Below are 15,504 nucleotides of genomic sequence, written 5' to 3' on the forward strand. Positions count from 1 at the left end.
TTCTCTGGCGAATTTGTCCCATTAATCCAAGGGACCATTTAATTCTGTCCTTATTTTTCTGTTGGGTGGTTTTTCCCCAGACCTGTCTCATGTCATCTAGGGTCCACTGTTCTTGGGGCACATTGTTTCTGCTCGATTTTGGTTAGGGTCTTCCATAATGAGAACAGTACCTCAAGGTAGTTCTGCAACTGCCGCAGCATTTCTTCCACAGTTACGTCAGGAGGGACTCGCCAGCCTCTGGACGTTGTAGACAGTTTCCCGGGGTCACTCAATATCCCCCTAATTTACGTGTTGTGGGCACTTCCCTGCCATAGACCATTTTAGCCGATCTGAAGTCTAGACGCAGGGGATTCGAAATAAAATAACCAACTCTCAAAAGGTTTGGGATTGCCTTCAGGGACTAGATCATAACTCTTAACAAGGAAGCTTTTTACCCTCTAACTGTCAGTAACCAGTCAGTTTAGCTGGTGTCCCCAGCGATTCTGTCAGTTACGCCAAGTTATGAGGTCATGTTCAAGTAGCAACCAAAATCTGAGAGTGATGAAAATAACCTCTTCCTTCAGCAATTACAGCACAAGTTCGAGGCAGCAATAGTATCCTGAAATACAGTTCTTATAAGAGCTCCTTTATACGCAGCTCTTACATATATTAAAATCCCATTACTATTGTGCTGCATCTTTTTATCTAATAGCACACAAATGTTTGAAGGGCTTCTATCCTGGAAGACCAGAGATCAGTTAAAACATGCGGAGTGCTGGGTGTTACTTCTGATGGGATTAAGGGTGTTTGTCTGGTTTGCTTGTATAAACAAGGGGTGTCAGTTTTTTAATCTTTTTAAATTAGTAAATATTAGTAAAAATACTAAGCCTAATATGCTTTAAACAAGTTAGAAATCTTAAAACGAATAAAGGATATTAAACTGATTACTGCAGCTGTGTGGTGAGATTTATTTACAATTTGCAGGTATGAGTTTCATTCATTCATGCAATTTCATGTAAATGCTGTTTTGTCAGCCAGTTTCTTAAAGGGATAATGGCCCAGTTAAAAGGGCTAAATAATATGATGTTTTGTGGAGACATGACAGGGATGATATTGTTCTGTATGAGGTAAAAGTGAGTACTGCAGCTGCTGGAGATTAGAGTCAAGAGTGTGGTGCTAGGAAAGCACAGCATGTCAGGCAGCATCCGAGGAGCAGGAATATCGACGTTTCGGGCAAAAGCCTTTTATCAAGGTTCTTGATGAAGGGTTTTTGCCCGAAACGTCGATTTTCCTGCTCCTCTGATGTTGCCTGACCTGCTGTGCTCTTCCAGCACTACACTCATGTTCTGTATGAGATGGTTGGTGAAGGAGACTTGATGGAGGTGAAATTGTTCTGTATACTGAGGTAAACACTGCTTGTAGCAGGGGCTGATGAAGTGTGGGAGTGCAGTGATGGGTTTGAAAGGGTTGTTTTAAAACTTGGATACTACAGGATTGTGGTTTTGTAAATGAATGAATGAAACCATGCTCTTGTAATTAACGGGTAAGTAAAGGGTTATGAGTGATTGAATAGAAACATGGTATTAATGTATATTGCAAGCTGGTGAGTGAGTTAATAAAGACCGGCTATAAGACAATATCTTCCTAGAGTCAAGAGTGTGCTGCTGGAAAAGCACAGCAGGTCAGGCAGCATCCGAGGAGCAGCAAAATCAACATTTTCGGCAAAGGTCGTTCATCTCAATGCACAACATCTCACACTACTTTTAAGCTGAAGACTGGATGTTGACTGCATCTTGCTGCATCAGAGCATAGGCTGTATCAGTATCTTAAATGAAATTGTGCAGTGCTCTTGTGATGGAGGGAAGTTTGTTGATAAAGCAGCTGAAGATGGTTGGGTCAAGGATACTCCCCTGGAGAATTCCTGCAGTCATGTACTGCGACTGAGATGGTTGACCTCCGACAACCGCAGTCAATTTCATTTAAGACCATAAGACATAGGAGTGGAAGTAAGGCCATTCGGCCCATCGAGTCCACTCCGCCATTCAATCGATGCATAATTCTAACCATTAGAGAATTTTCCTCTGACCCTTGTTGATGTTAGTTTTGCTAAGGCTTCTTATTGATAAAGCCAAACATACTAAAGGTGAGTGCTCATTTACAGTCTACCTGTTACAGGGTGGTAAGTTGTATGGCAGCGCCTGATACATTTCCGTCACAAGTATGTCGGGTATATTTTGATAATTGTGTCTCGCCTTTGGTATCTAGTTACTGGGCAGCAAAATGATGATTTCTGATCATTAGAAAAATGATGTCTGTTGCCTGTCACAGAACCCAAGTGAACATTAGATGTAGAAAATCAAAAATGTAGCAATTGTCATCAAATTCACAAAATATGGCTTGGTCATAAAGACACAAGGTAGTTGTGGAGTGCTGTTTTTCTGACTGGAGGTCTGTGACCAATGGTGTCCCACAAGGATCAGTGTTGGGACTTTGTTTGTAATATATATAAATGATTTGAATGAGAACGTGGGTGGTCCAATTAGTAAGTTTGCAGACAACATGAAAATTGGAGAACTTGTGAATAATGAGGAAGGTTTTCAAGGAATACATCCGAATGTAAATCAGTTGGATGGAGAAATGGCGGATGGAGTTAAATCCAGGCGAGTGAGGTGACGTATTTTGGGAGGCAAATACATAAGGAAGGTATTTGGTAAATGGCAGGATCCTTGGGAGCATTGATATTATCTTGGGTTGTGAGTTTCCAGAATGCTTGCCTTCATTGGTCAGAGCATTGAATATAAATTCTAGCAAGTCATGTTGAAGCTGTGTAAAACTTTAGTGAGGCCACATTTGGAATATCGTGTGCAGCTCTGGTTGCTGCACTACAGGAGGGAATGTGTGGAGGCTTTGGAGAATGTGCAAAAGAGGTATATCAGGACGTTAGGAGAGAATGCGGAATGCAAATGCTGGAGATCAGAGTTGAGAGTGTGGTGTTGGAAAAGCACAGCAGGTCCAGCAGCATCCGAGGCACATTGCTGATGAAGGGCTTATGTCCAAACTGTTGATTCTCCTGCTCCTCAGATGCTGCCTGACCTGCAGTGCTGTATGTCAGGATGTTACCTGGATTGCAGTGAATTGTACAAACTTGGATTGTTTTCTTTAGAATGTCAGAGGCTGAGGGGCAACCTGATAGAAGTATACAAATTGAGAGGCATAGATTGGATAGTAGTCTTTTTCCCCAAGGTGGAAATGTCTGTTAGAGACCATGGGTTTAAGGTACGGGGGGAAAGTTTAGAGATGTGAGGCAAGTTGTTTTTGCACAGAAGACTAAAGTGCCTTGAAAACACTACCAGAGAGGTGGTAGAAACAAATAAAACAATGAGTTATTTTGATAGACTCACATAGGTAGGAAGGAGAAGGTGAACTATGTGCACACCGATTGGATGAGTTTAGATTGGCATCATAGTTGATGGAGATTTGGTGGGCTGAAGGGCTTGTTCCTGTGCTATACTGTTCCATGTTCTGAGTGACTCAAATCAGTGTGATTTCTTTACGGTGTTTTTATCAAACCTTGCATGCAGCTTAAAACCCAAATTCATATACAGCGCAAACTGCCAACTAGCTCCTCAAACTTTGCACAGATTTCATTTGAAACGGGAGTAGCTGTGGAATATGAAGCAACTACAAGGTTAATGTAAAGGCAAGGTCATCATGGTCCCAGGGGACCTCATTGAGAGAGGCAATTTGTGAGTTTAAGCTGAGCAGCATCACGTTTCTGGCAAGGGCTGAGATTGAGAAGACGGGACCTTGATGGTGACCGCAGCTGGTATGGGATGTGATCCTGCACTGTTGATGTCATTCTGTATTGTAAGCCAACTGTCCAGCCGGCTGGGCAACTGACCCCCATTTAGTCATGAGGGAATTTGAGAGTGATGTGATCTTTTTGTATTTTAGTCTTGTTGCATGTACCAAAAGTAATTACAAGGCTATCTTGTCACACAAGTCAATTGATTAAGCTGGAATTAGTTGAGCAGTATGTCAAGCCTAGTCTCACTTAGCTTTAAAATGCATTTTTCTACAAGTCTCACTTTTGTTCCGTGTATTACATCAGATGAGTAAAATCTATGGTAGTGCACAGAAATTGTTTCCATATTAATTGTTGCCTTAACTGTGCCTCAGTTCCTTGTCTCCTGGATTTGTTCTATCAGGGTAATGACTTTTTAAAAAGTTGTTCAATTCCTGTAGTATTGTTGAAGCAGTAGGGTTCATTTTTTTTTAACCAGTGAAGAGCTGAAATTGAGCACTTGATAGTTCAATCATGTCGGGTGTTTTATTTTCTCCCCTCCATACTTGGAGACTGGTAGAGGCTGTGAAAAATCTACTCCCAGGTTTATGACTATTGTTTGCAAACAGCCATGAAGAAATGCTTGAAATTAGACAGAGTAACTCTTCTCACAAGTCCTTGATAATTCTCCCTAAGGTCCGTGATGTTTTCTTCGTCTGTGTACCACTATGAGGCATGATGATAAGGTTACATCATGTAACCTAGTGATGCAGCAGGTTGAAATGTCTGTGCCATTTGAAATAACCAAAACAACTGTGTTTATAAAGCAGTAAAGCACCCATGGCACTTCATAGGTGTGTTATCAAACAAAAAATTGATACTGTGCCAAATATGATTCAGCAGATGAGCAGAGCCATGGTCTTAAGGTTGGGCATTAGGGAATATCGTAAGGGAGAACAGAGGTAAAGAAGCAGAGTATTTTGGATGGAATTCCAGAGCTTAAAGCCATGATAGTTGAAAGCATAGCTATTTGTACTGGAGTGATTAAATATAAATCTTCAAAAGGTCAGAACTGGAAGAGCACAGGCATCTTGAGGTTTGAAATCTTTGTTCCAATTTGCATTCATAAAATCACTGTCTCTTGTTTGACATGTAGTTCCGGAGCAGAGACGGTCTCCCCTTCACTACCTCTCCCAGGTTTTCCTTTCTCATAGATGATGGTGATCATTGTTTTGGGTGGACAATTCAGTAGGGAGTCTGAAAATTAATCCTAATTTTGTTCACCGATTGAAATGCTCCAGTGATTAGCTGACAAGAAATCAGACTCTTCTGCCTGCAGTTTGACTACTACTTTGGTTTATACAGTTTGCAATGATTTCTTAATTTTGCAGCACATTGCGTTGATCAATGAAATCTCTATCCTATTCTGCTAGCCTTTGTACTTGATCATGCTACTTTCATGCTAAAACAGATTGACCTCAGTTAATTTGCTATTGAGGGAATCGTTAGGAAAATTATCTTGTTTTCTTATAGTCAAGGGTTGATATGACCCGAAATAAGACTTGTGCACACTTGAGGGAATTATAGTAATGTTCAGTTATCTTCATTATGCACACATCAAGGTTTGTGAATTATAATAACTATTGAGATCTGTTTATTGCTTTCACCCATTCAATCCTAATATTGTTCTACATATTACTAATTTCCAGCCACTGTATTTTGCATGTTGTAAATTTCCATGGTGATCTTAACTGTTAGGTCTTAGTTTCATACTGTGTAGTCTCTAACTTGGTGGTGTTCTATTGTTGGCTATTCAGAGATACAGCATTGTCCTGAAAATTATATCTGATTAATAATCAGAGTCATAGTTGTACAACACGGAAACAGTCCCTTCAGTCCAAATCGTCCATGCTGACCATTTATCCTATTCCTGACAACCGGAAGCGGCAGAGACAAACCATTATAAATGCTGGAGGAAACAACCCATAAGCGCTTCACAGGAGGCTCCCATGCTCTGAGGATGTCACCTAGACAGGGGATGCAACACAAATTCCCAGCTCGGCGAACAGAACCACAACAACGAGCACCCGAGCTACAAATCTTCTCACAAACTTTGAATCCTAAATCAATCTAGTCCCATTTGCCAGCATATTCTCTAAACCCTTCCTATTTGTACCCACCCAGATGTCTTTAAAATGCTGTAATTGTACCAGCCTCCACCATTTCCTCTGGCAGCACATTCTATACACGCACCAGCCTCTGTGTGAAAAGGTTGCCCTTTAGGTCTCTCATATCTTTCCCCCCTCGTCCTAAATCTGTGCCCTCTAGTTCTGAACTCCCCGATCCCATGGAAAAAGCTTTGTCAATTTATCCTATCCATGCCCCTCATGATTTAATAAACCTGTATAAGGTCACCCCTCAGCCTCTGCCGCTCCAGGGAAATCAGCCTCTCCCCATAGCTCAAATCCTCCAACCTGGCAACATCCCTGTAAATCTTTTCTGAACCCTTTCAAGTTTCACAACATCCTTTCCAATAGGAAGGAGACCAGAATTGCACTCAGTATTCCAAAAGTGGTCTAACCCATGTCTGTACAGCCAGATTACCTCTCAACTCCTAGTCTATGACCAAGAAAGGAAAGCAAACCAAATACAACCTTCACTGTCCTATCTACCTGTAACTCTACTTCCAAGGAATTATGAACCTGCACTCCAAGGTCTCTTTGTTGAGCAACACTGCCCAGGACCTTACCACTAAGTATATAAGTCCTGCTCTGATTTGCTTTTGAAGTGCATAATCCCTTCTGAAATGATATTGTTACCTGGAGTCATTTATGATCAACTTGTGGACTTAAACAGCGTGTGTGAGGAATTTCTCAGGCAAACAGATGCAGCAGACATTAAATGCACCACTTCAGGCCTGCATTTTATTCATCAGTAGATAAATGTTGATCCGTTATAGTTGCTACTGGAAGACTGGCATAAGCAATTTCCAAAGCTTATTAAAGAATGCACATGCATTTACATTTTTAATGCAGATGCAACCGCTCTCTTCAACAAATGGATGCCAGCTAAAGCATACTGAGCCAAGGGCCAAACTGCAATTGGAAGTATGCAACTAATGGATCAGGTGTTAGCGAGTTTTGAGAAGATTTGTAGCTCAGGTTGACATCCTACATCCAGATCAGGTATCATTCTTTGCCAGAAGCATCTTAGGGAAGAACACCGCTTGTTACTCATCAGAGTGTTCAAAAGGCCAACACTGTTAAACCATGTAAACTGTTTGACAGTCAGCTATGAAGAAATCCAGAAGGCCTGAATGTCATCAAGTTTTTTTTTAACTTTATGGGTTCAGCAGATTGACTGCTGTATGCAGTTCCAGAAATGTAAGATCCTAATGTCCAAAGACTAAGAGAAATACAACTGGTTAAGCTGATGATAATACTGAGACTTGTGGTGCATGGATAATAATGCTACTGTGGAAGTAGTTCCAAGGGCAATGAGGCATAGAGAAGCTGAACATCAACATGTTATCAGTGCTGAAGCATTCAGTAAGTTAACCTCATTGTGCAGCTGCTTTCAACAGGCAACCAGTACCAGTGAAAAAGTATTTGAGTTACTGGACTTTGGTTCCCTCTCCACAATTCTTGAAATTTTGTTGAAGGTATAACAACTGTCCTTCTGTCTTGAAAAATGTTTACCAGTGTTTCAGGACTTTGGGACTCTTATGTTAAGAAGCTGGCAAATTAGGATTTTTCTCTGCAGAATAAAGGAAAGACAAAGATTTAATAAGAGATATTCTAGGTCATGTTGGGGTTATTTAGACTAGCTGAAGAGTCGTTACTTCCAGTGGTAGAAGATTTGTGCAACCCGTAGACTCAGATTTAAGTTGGTTGGCAAAACAACCAGAGATAAGGCACATTCTTTTATCCTCCAGGTTGAACTAACTGAAAGGGCAGTGGAAGCAGATTAAATAGTAACATTCAAAAGTAATTGAGTAAGGACTTCAAGGAGTAAAATGATTACAGGGCTATGGAGAAAAGTAGGGAAGTGGCATCAGTTGGACAGCTCCTTCAAGGAACTGGAGGCACGTGGATTTTCTGAGCATAATTGTAGGAGTCTGTTCTTGCAAATTTGCTGCTGTGCTCTTTACATCACTTTCTAGTGCATGAGATGTGCCAGCGTTTAAGATGGCTGAAGCGATCCATCCACAAATGTGCCGTGATGCCATTAATGTAAACTATCTAGATGCATTTCCAAAAAGTTGTAATGCCCAAGTGACCTTTACTTACCTTGAGGCCATTTTGTCTGGTCAAAGGTGAGAATTGCCTAAGGGAATTTTGGATTAATGTAGCATCATTACTAATGGTGACTAAAGGAAAACCTGAAACTACCGTTGTGAGTATTCATTCAGAGGACAGAACTTATACACCTTAATGGTAAGGACCTAGGGAGTGTTGCTGAACAAAGAGACCTTGGAGTTGCAAGTTCATTGTTTCTTGAAAGTGGAGTCACAGGTAGATAGATAGTGAGGAAGGCATTTGGTATGTTTGCTTTTATTGGTCGGTGCATTGAGTGTAGGAGTTGGGAGGTCATGTGCAGCTGTACAGGACATTGGTACGGCCATTTTTGGAGCAGAGTTGGTTATGCCATAATGTGGGAGTTCCATTCTTGTGCAATATAAGAACATCGCATAATTGCAGCACCATTTAAACAAATGGGGCCGGAATCAAATTAAAATCAATGTATACTTTAAAAGTTCACACTATAGAAACACTGCCCCCAATTCATCAATCACGTTATAGCAAATTTGCGCTAATGAAACGCAAGTTATAGCAGAACAATCTTTACTGCACGCAATTCTAGTCTCCCTGCTATAGGAAGTATGTTGTGAAACCTGAAAGAGTTTGGGAAAGATTTACAAGGATATTGCCAGGGTTGGAAGGTTTGAGCTATAGGGAGTTTCTGAATAGACTGGGGCTATTTTCCCTGGAGCGTCAGAGGATGAGGGTGACCATAGAGGTTTATAAAGTCATGAGGGACAAGGATAGGATAAATGTTCAAGGTCTTTTCCCTCGAATGGACGAATCGAAATCTCTTCAGTAGGTTTAAGGTGAGAAGGGAAAGATTTAAAAGGGATCTAAGGGACAGTGTTTCGCGCAGAGGGTAATGCATGTATGGAATGAACTGCCAGTGGAAGTGGTGGAAGCTGGTACAATTACAACATGTAAAAGGCATCTGGATGGGTATATGACTAGTGAGGGTTTAGTGGGATACGGCCAAATGCTGATAAATGGGATTAGATTTACTTGGGGTAGCTGGTTGGCATGGCGTGTTGGACCATAGGGTTTGTTTCTGTGCCCATATATCTCTGAGTCTGTGACTCTGATTATTTTTATTGAAGATGGTTATGCTGGGCTTGCTCGTAAATTGTGGGGTGTAGATAAAAATGGACTTTTAATTTTGACTTGTTCTTTACAATCTTAGGTTGAGGATGTGACTGGGATTCCCTATAATCATGGGAATTTTATAATTGTGCATCAAACCTAAGATTAGGCAATTTATTTTATAAATAGTGCCTGGCCAGATTTGTGTTTTAAAAACACTGATTTTACACATGCATTGAGGTACTCCACCTAGCAGTGGCATTGGCCACGAAAGCAACTTTTCTACATTGCTACTGTGACTACTGTTTAAGTGCTGCTTTGGTGGTAAATCATTTTGAGATGTCTTGTGGTTGTGGAAAGAAATATGCAGTATCATAGAATTTTACAGTCCAGCAGGAAGCTATTTGACCCTGCACTGCTACCCAGCTCGTTCTAATCTCCAAACTTATTTGTGTAGCCCTCTACATTTATATCATTTTAAAATATGTATCAGGCTTTTTTTGAAAACTCCTCTGGAACCCATCTCCTCCAGTACCACTCCTAGGCAGCCCATTCCAAATTCCAACAACTCAGTAATGAAGTTTCTGTTCATCTCACTCCTAACTCCCAAGACTGGCAGCAAGATAGCTGAGACTCCTGGTTACTGATATATCAACTAGTGAAACCAATACCTTTCTTTACTCTGTCAAAATTATTCATAATTTTGAACACCTCAATAAGATCACTTCTTAATCATTTCTGTTCCAAGGTAAATAAGCCCAATTTCTCTAATCATTCCTAAAATACCTTGTACCTGGTATTATTGTAGTAAATCTCTTTCACATCCTGTCCACGACCTTAACATCCTTCAATAAGGATGTTAAGTGGTTAGCACTGCTGCATCACCGTGCCAAGGACCAGGGTTCAATACCAGCCTTGGGTGACTGTCTGAGTGGACTTTGCAACATTCTCCCCATGTCTGCGTGGGTTTCTTCTGGGTGCTGCAGTTTCCTCCCACAGTCCAAAGCTGTGCAGGTTAGGTGAATTGGCCATGCTAAAACGCCCATAGTGTTCAGGGATGTGCAGGTTAGGTGCATTAGTCAGAGGTAAATATAGTGTAGGGGACTGGGTCTGGGTGGGTTACTCTTTGGAGGGTCAGTGTGGACTTGTTGGGTCGAAGGGTCTGTTTCCACATGAGGGATTCGAAGATTCTAAGATGCCCAGAACTGAACACAGTACCCCAAAGGTGGTCTAACTAATGGTTTGTAGAGGTGTAACATCACTTCCTTGTTTTTTTACCAGCTGACTCAATTGATAAACCCAGGGATTCTATAATCTGCTTGGACTGTTTCAACTTGCCTGGCCACTTTCAGAGAATCATGCACGTGAACTCCAAGGTCCATCTGCTCCTCTACTTCCCTCAAGTTGTACCATTTAAGCCTCTGTAGTCTCTCCATATTTCTTCAACTAAAATGCATTATATCACATTTCGCTGCATTGAAGTTCAACTGCCAATATTTGAAGTTTTACCAACTTATCATTTGTCCCTCTGAGTTGTTCAGCATCATTCTCAATTCTCTATTCTGTCTAGCTTGGTATCATTGGAAAGTTTGGCAATCTTGTCTTCAACACTAATCTCCAAATCGTTTATATAGACCAGAAAAAGCAACAGTCGCAACAATGATTCCTGGAGGACACCACTTTCAACTGGTCTCCAATCTGAGAATTTCCTAACTGTACTTACCCTCTGTTTTCCATCTTTTAGTCAACTGCTAACCCATGCTGCCAAGGACCCATCAATCCCAAAAGTTTCTAATTTGCTAACCATCCTGCCATGTGGTAACGTATCAAATGTTTTCTGAATGTCCAAGTATCCAATATCCATTGCACTACTCTCATCCACTGCCTGAGGGATGCTGTCAAAGAACTCAATTGAATTTGTCAGATGTAACCTGCCATATTGGCGGTCTCATATGAATTTATTTTTCTCCAAGTGTATCTTTGTCTTGCCTTATGTTTTGTTATCCATCAGTTCTCCCAGGCTGAATGATCTGTAGTTTCCTGGGTTATCCATTGCCCATTTCATAAACAGTGGTGTTACGCAGTCAATCCTCCAGTACCCAAGACTAATCCTGTCTTCAGATGGCATGGAAAATTTCTGACAATGCTCTGCAATTTACTCCCTCAGAAATTTAGGATGCATTCTGTCTGGATTTGGTGATGTCTTACCTGAATGTTGCCTGCCTTTTTAGCACCCCCTCTTTGTCTATCACTCTGTCACTCCGTTGCTCAACATCCACATTTTCAACTAACCATTTTTACTATTTTCTAGTTTGGTAAAGATAAGTAAAATACTCATTTAGTATCTCTGCCATACCCTTAGCTTCAGTGAGCAGCTTACCTTGCTTTTTCCTTCTAGAGCCTACTCTACCCATCACTAATTGTTTGCTATTACTATGTTTGAAGAGCATGTTACTATTTGTTTCAGCACAGCCTTTATTCCAACTTTAGTCAGTCTCCCTAATCTTTATTGCCATTATTATTCTGGTATGTATCCGTGGCCTTCTTTTTCTTCTGTATTTTCTCATCAATATTTTCAGTTATCGAGGATATACTCACTTTGGCTACTCCGTATTAAATGTGCAAATCTCTTTTACCTTTAATTGTCTTGGGGGTTTGCCCCGTTTTGGAAATGTTTCATTCAAATTTGCTCTGGAAAATTACATATGCACTGATTCCTACACCTGTTTGGTAACTAACATTAGTTCTGTTTTATGCAGAAATCTTGCCTCTGCAGATAGGTTCTGTCTACAAAACCTACTTCATGGTGATGAGTGTGATATCAGCCCACCCACATTTTTCTGCCCTGTTGTTGTAAAGGGAAATGCCTCATCATTATGTCTGCTCAGCATTCGCAGAGCTAACTTTGTTAAGGATTGCAGAATGCTCAACATTCCTCCCCAATTATTTTATTAATTGATTTAAAAATCACAACTGCTTTGAAACTTCAAAGTTTGGAAGAAGATTTGTAGCTCGGGTGCTCGTTGTTGTGGTTCTGTTCGCCGAGCTGGGAACTTGTCTTGCAAACCTTTCGTCCCCTGTCTAGATGACATCCTCAGTGCTTGGGAGCCTCCTGTGAAGCGCTTCTGTGATGTTTCGTCCGGCATTTATAGTGGCCTGTCTCTGCCGCTTCCGGTTGTCAGTTCGAGCTGTCCGCTGTAGTGGCCGGTATATTGGGTCCAGGTCGATGTGTTTGTTGATAGAGTCTGTGGATGAGTGCCAACAAACACATCGACCTGGACCCAATATACCGGCCACTACAGCGGACAGCTGGAACTGACAACCGGAAGCGGCAGAGACAGGCCACTATAAATGCCGGACGAAACATCACAGAAGCGCTTCACAGGAGGCTCCCAAGCACTGAGGATGTCACCTAGACAGGGGACGAAATGTTTGCAAGACAAATGCTTTGAAACTCCACAATATTCTGGTTAGAGCCTGCTCCCCTTTTCTGCTTTACAGTATCTGATCTTCAGAGAGACAATATTGGCTGTGAAGTGTTTTAGAATGACCAATAACCATGAAAGTACTACGTCCAAGTATTTTTCTCTAGCTCTCAGGTGAATGTCTGTGACTAACCCATTGTGCCCATTGAGTTTCTGTCCTCCTTAACCTCCCTTTCAACACGGAACAGCATGGTGGCTCAGTGGTTAGCACTGCAGCCTTACAGCACCAGGGACCCAAGTTCACTTCAAGCTTCAGGCAACTGTCTGTGTGCAGTTTGCACGTTCTCCCCATGATCTGCGTGGGTTTCCTTCCACGATCCAAAGATGTGCAAGTTAGGTGAATTGAGTGTGTGGTGCTGGAAAAGCACAGCAGATCAGACAGCATCTGAAGAGCAGGAACATCGACATTTCAGGCAAAAGCCATTTCTGATGAAGGGCTTTTGCCTGAAACGTTGATGTTCCTGCTCCTTGGATGCTGCCTAACCTGCTGTGCTTTTCCAGCACCACGCCTTCGACTCTAATCTCCAGCATCTGCAGTCCTCACTTTCGCCAGGTTAGGTGAATCGGCCCTGCTAAACTACCTATAGTGTTTAGGGAATAAATGTAGAGTAATGGTGAATGGGTTTGGGTGTGATACCCTTCGGAGGGTTGGCGTGGTCTTGTAAGGTCAAAGGGCCTATTTCCACGCTGAAGGGATTCTATGAATCTATAAAATGCTCTATCTGCTAAATTCAATTTATACAAAGAAGCTTTCAATTATCACATTGCTTTTCCAGATGCAATGCTTCTGAAAGTTCAAAAGTATCACCTGTAAGGGCTGTGCATGTAGTCAGTACAGCGCTTGTTACGTGATACCGCATGTGGCAATTGGCATACTGCAATAATATCTACTGGTTGCTCCTTAAGTTTCACTAATGTAGGTAGTTCTGGCAGAACTTGCAATTTGGCTATAATGTTGCTGAAGAATTAGCGAACTGAGTTTTGGAGAAGGCTCACTTCCATTGGCAATAGCACAATTCCCACGGGGATCAGTTTGTGCACTTTGTCCAGTGCATGCACCAATATGCACGCCAAATTCTCCACACCATTCTGCTTATATGCCGATATCTGCACGTGTAACGTCGTTGCCAGTCTTTGTGACGTTCTGCACATGCACTGAAGATTGCGCCTATGAGATGTCTGCGCCCAAGTCTCTGCACATGCGTGATATCAGCATCTGTCTTTGTGTCAGACTGTGCGTGCATCAATGTTGGTTACCAATAGAGCAACCTTCTGTGAGAGGTATTGTACAGAGAATAGCTTTCTTATATTTTTTAAGTGTACTGTGTTAAATTTACTTTTTTATGGCATTAACCTTCATTCAGGGTGTTAGATCTTTGAGTGATTTTTGAGCAATGGTGAGTGAGAGTTTTTGTTGTTCTGTCCCAACCCCACTTTTCCCATAGGCCCCATGATCTAATAAGTGATTTTCTATTAAGTGAGGTTTTGCTGGAACACAACTATGGCATTATAGGAGAGCTACTTGTATCACTGTATGTGAATCTTTTCACCTCATTCTCAATCCTTGGCATCAAGCATTATTGCCACTCTATCCTTTTTCTCCTGAATATCAGGAGAAGTTCATTTCAGAATCACCAAGAATTGTCATAGATTTAGAGAGGTAAGAGAACTAAAACAAATGCAAGGAGTCAAGTGTTTAAGGGACAATTACTGCAAGTGGAATATGCAGTAAGACCGACCATATTTGGTAAGGAAGAAAGGTGTTTGCTACCTGGAACGCTGAATAAACAACTCAAATAGTGGCTCCGATGGAAGTTGTTTTGAAGCAATAAACAAGAACCGACTGCAGATGCGAGAGCACTGAAGAAACAAAGCAAGTCTCGCAACATCTGTAGAGAAGAAAACAATTAATGTTTCGAATCCAATGAGCCTCCTTCAGGATAGAAGCTTTGTATTGTGGAAACATAATCTTGCAGGAGATTAATTTGCCAAACAATTGAAATGTGGCTTTAGAGGAGAATAGAAAGATCTGCTGAGTAGAAAAAGTAACAAATGAAGTGCTTGGAAGATGTGCAAAGAAATTTGTTGAATGTAATTAGAAAAGGTTAAAGTCCGGATAATATACATATCAAGAGGAAACTGACTTGTGGTAGATGTTAAGGAGGAAAGATTTCAAAGAAAAAGTGAGACAGAATAACTATGTGGGATGAAAACTGAAGGAAGTTTTTTTTTAAATGAAAGGAATCTCAAGAAAGATTAGATTAGATTAGATTACTTACAGTGTGGAAACAGGCCCTTCGGCCCAACAAGTCCACACCGCCCCGCCGAAGCGCAACCCACCCATACCCCTACATCTACCCCTTACCTAACACTACGGGCAATTTAGCATGGCCAATTCACCTGACCTGCACATCTTTGGACTGTGGGAGGAAACCGGAACACCCGGAGGAAACCCACGCAGACACGGGGAGAATGTGCAAACTCCACACAGTCAGTCGCCTGAGGCGGGAATTGAACCCGGGTCTCCGGCGCTGTGAGGCAGCAGTGCTAACCACTGTGCCACCGTGCTGCCCAAGATGTAGAAAGACAATTGAGTTGAGGATTTGAGTAGAAGTGATGGTGATGATGAAACTCCAATCCATGAAACTGTAGAATGGGTTTATGTTTTGTGCCATTCCTTGTTTACTCCTGACTTTTCAGACTACAGTTTAGGGAAGGAAAGTGAGATCAGTACAAATGTTCTCTGGTGTTTTCTTGTTGCAAAGTTTTAAGTCCAATAATTGAAGTTGTGATAGCTTTTGAAGAAGTAATCTTAGTTGTTTAAAAACAATGAGAAAAAATTATTTGTGATGAATACTAGGCTGTAGTTGAG

At 41.4% G+C, this 15,504-nt stretch overlaps 1 protein-coding gene across 2 annotated transcripts in view; it reads left to right on the forward strand.

Moving 5' to 3' along the window:
- The window catches only part of marchf6 (membrane-associated ring finger (C3HC4) 6), a 99,315-nt gene that overhangs the window by 22,645 nt on the left and 61,166 nt on the right, over positions 1-15,504 (forward strand). The gene's annotated exons all lie outside the window — the stretch shown is intronic.

The sequence above is a fragment of the Chiloscyllium punctatum genome, chromosome 41 (genome assembly GCF_047496795.1).
Source record: "Chiloscyllium punctatum isolate Juve2018m chromosome 41, sChiPun1.3, whole genome shotgun sequence".
Lineage (NCBI taxonomy): Eukaryota > Metazoa > Chordata > Chondrichthyes > Orectolobiformes > Hemiscylliidae > Chiloscyllium > Chiloscyllium punctatum.